At 36.6% G+C, this 3,833-nt stretch overlaps 1 pseudogene; it reads left to right on the forward strand.

Moving 5' to 3' along the window:
- Positions 1-2,446: 2,446 nt before the first annotated feature.
- On the forward strand, positions 2,447-3,348 carry LOC109438902 (large ribosomal subunit protein uL30; annotated as a pseudogene).
- The last annotated feature ends 485 nt before the right edge of the window (positions 3,349-3,833 follow it).

Below are 3,833 nucleotides of genomic sequence, written 5' to 3' on the forward strand. Positions count from 1 at the left end.
ATTTTTGACAAATGTTGCAGAATAAATGCAGAAAAAGTATTCAATGCAATTCACTTGTTCGTGATAACAATTTTTATGAAATTAGAAAACAAAAAAGGAACTTCTTTAAACCCTGATAAAATTTCAATCAATCTCTATACGTAACAGTGACACTTTGGAAGCCAACCTATTGAAATCAGAAACAAGACAAGAATGGTAGCTGTATCAGTCGCTTGTTCCAGGTTGTGCTGCATTAGTAAGCAATCCCAAAATCTCAGTGGCTTAAGATTGACTACATTCCCTCTGAGGTCAAGACAGGGCCCTGCTCCACACTGTCTTCACTTCAGGATCCAATCTGGTAGAGTGGCCACTATCTATAGGATAGAACAAAAATGGATATATATATATTCACCCAAAGAAATTTACTTAAATATTCATAGCAGCACTATCCAGGAGTCCCAAACAGAGGAACTACCCAAATACCTATCAATAGTAGAATACATAACTTGTGACATATTGCACAATGAGATACTACATAACAATGAGAATGAAAAACACACAAATACATGCAACAATATGGGTGGATCTCAACAACATAATGTTGGAGCAAAAGTAGACACAAAAGAGCATATCGAGATGATTCTGTTTATATAAGCCATAACAGGCCAAACTAATCTGTGGTGTTAGAAGTCCAAATACTGGTTACCTTGAGGATAAGGTGCAAAATGGAAGGTGCTCTGAAAGGGGCTTCTGGGATGCTGGTTATGTTCTGTTTTTTCATCTGGGAGCTGGTTACATGGGTGTGTTTAGAAGGTTAAAATTCATTGAGCTATATACTTATGATATGTGCCCTTTAATATATGTGTATTGTATGCAAAGTTAAAACAAAAGGCAGCAGTTTCAGGCTTCTTTAGAAAGTGAAGGCTGCTAATTGCCATTTAGCCTAGAGAACAAGGTACAGTACGTCCTTCCTCTTCCTGTTTACAGCCACTTCATTTTGGACCTCTGGACAGTCAGTGGTGGACACAAAACATTTGCTATGGGGGAAACCCTCATCCCCATCTGTAGAAAGTGGGCTGCCTTTCTGGACTCAGAACATGAATAATCAGTTTTTCAGTTGTTGCTTTTAGTTTTTTAAGTTAGTTTTTTTTTTTTTTTGAGGTAATTACAGATCCACATGTTGGTACAGAAACAATACAGAAATACCTTGTACTCTTTACCCAGTTTCCCAAAATTGGTATCCTCTGTAGTCCAATATTATAATCCAAATATTTATATTATACAGTCAAGAACATTTCCATCACCACAGGGACCCCTCCCATTGCCCTTTACAGTCACATCACTTTCCTGATGCCTCCCATGTCTCTAACCCCTGGAAATTACTAATCTGTCCTCTATTTCTACATGTTTTTTCATTTCAAGACTGTTATGTGAATGAAATCATATAGAATGTAACCTTTAGAGCTTGGCTCTTTTCTCTTACCATAATTCCCTAGAGATTCATCCAAGTTGTTGCATGCACCAATAGTTTATTCCCCTTTATTGCTGAATAACATTCTACAGTACGGATATACCATAGTTTAACCATTCACCTGTTGCAGGACATCTGGGTTGTTTTTGGCTATTCCAAATAAAGCTGCTATGAACATTCATCTGTAGGTTTTTGTGTGAACATAAGTTTTAATTTCTCTGGGATAAATGCCCAGGAGTGCAACTGCCGGGTCATGCCAGGATACATGTTTAGTTTTATAAATAAATAAATTCCAAACTGTTTTCCAGAGTGGCTGTACCATTTTACATACCAGCAATGTATGAGTAATCCAGTTTCTCTGCATCTTGCCAACCTTTGGTATTGTCACTACTGTCTAACCATTCTGATAAGTATGGAGTTAATTTGCATTTCCCTAATGGCTAATGATGTTGACCATGTTTTCAGGAGCTTATTTGCCACCTGCATATCCTCTTTGGTGAAATGTATACTCATATTTTTTGCCTGCTTTCTAATTCGATTGCTTGTGTTTTGTTTTTTTGTTGTTCTTGTTTTATTAAGTTTTAAGAATTCTTTATATATTCCAGACACTGTTCCTTTGTCAGATATGTGGCTTGCACATATTTTCTCCTGGTTTGTAGCTTGTCTTTTTATCCTCTTAATAAGATCTTTTGTTCTAAAGTAAAAGATTTTAATTTTGATGAGGTCCAGTTTATCAATTTTTCCTTTTGTGGGTCAAACTTTTGATGTTAAATCTATGAACTCTACTTAGTTCTAGACTCAAAGATTTTTTTTTTCCCCTAAAAGTTTTATGTTTTGCTTTTAGGGCCATGATCCTTTTTGATTTAATTTTTGTATGAGATATGACATTTAGGTCAATGTTCATATTTTTGCCTATGAATGTCTGATTAATTCAGTTTTACTTTAACACCACTTGAAGACCACCAAGAGCCCCAAATGCAGTCATTTCATTTCATAGTCTTTACTCAAATATGCAGTGGAAAGGCATACACTGGCATCATTCATTCTTGATTCATTCACTGTAAGCGAATACATGAATGAAAAGACATATCTCTCAAGAGCAAAGAGTAGGTTTTATGCCTCTTTTATCCGACCAGAACCATGGAGGGTACAGAAGCGAAGAAGAAATTTCCTGGTGTGCCAAAAACCCTTAAGAAAAAGCAAAGGAATTTCGCAGAGCTGAAGATCAAGCACCTGAGATAGAAGTTTGCCCAAAATATGCTTTGAACGGCAAGAAGAAAGCTTATCTATGAAAATTTAGCTAAGCACTATCACAAAGAATATAGGCAGATGTACAGGACTGAGATTCGAGTGGCGAGGATGGCAAGAAAAGCTGGCAACTTCTATGTACCTGAGGTACCCAAATTGTCATTTGTCATCAGGATCAGAGGCATCCATGGTGTGAGCCCCAAGGTCCAAAAGGTGCTGTAGCTTCTTCACCTTCTCCAGATCTTCAATGGCATCTTTGTAAAGCTCAACAGGCTTTAATTAACATGCTGAGGACTGTGGAACCATATATTGCATGGGGGTACCCAAACCTGAAGTCAGTAAATGAACTGATCTACAAGCCTACTTATGGCAAAGTCAACAAAAAGCAAATTGCCCCGGCAGATAGCACATTGACATCACCTGAATAGAGGATCTGATTCCTGAGATCTGTGCTATTGGAAACACTTCAGAGAAGCAAACAACTTCCCGCAGCCTTCAAATTTTCTTCTCCACGAGGTAGAAAGAAGAAAAAGATCACCCATTTTGTAGAAGGTGGAGAGGCTGGCAACAGGGAATACCAGATCAACAGGGTTATTAGAAGGATGAATGAAGGTATTTACCATGGTTATTTCTCTAATCTGGTCAGTTAATGAACAGTGACCACTTTAAAAAAAAAAAAAGTAAGTTTTATGGACAGTTTTTAAGTCCATAATTACTAATACAAAGAATACATTTGACTAACTCTGCTAGAACATGATCCTACTAAAAATATACCTAATTTTCTTTATTCAGGAAATTTATAATAGTGGGCATCTATAATTGTTTTTGACTACTGAACATCTGGACCCACTCGCTAGATTTGGAAAATTTCCCATTATCTAGGTCTTAGTGAGAAGTAGGATCCTACCTCTAACTTCAAAAGCCTAAGGGGTTGCTACAGACAGATGGACCTAGAAGGTATTATGCTAAGTGAAATAGTAAGTCAGACTGAGAAAGACAAATACCGTATAATCTCATTTATATATGGAATCTAAAGAACAAAATAAACAAACAAAACAGAAACAGACTCATAGATACAAAATAGTTTCAGGTATACAGACATTTATATAATTTAAAAAGTGATTGCCCTTGTGGT

This window comes from Rhinolophus sinicus, linkage group LG05, assembly GCF_036562045.2.
Source record: "Rhinolophus sinicus isolate RSC01 linkage group LG05, ASM3656204v1, whole genome shotgun sequence".
NCBI classification, from domain to species: domain Eukaryota; kingdom Metazoa; phylum Chordata; class Mammalia; order Chiroptera; family Rhinolophidae; genus Rhinolophus; species Rhinolophus sinicus.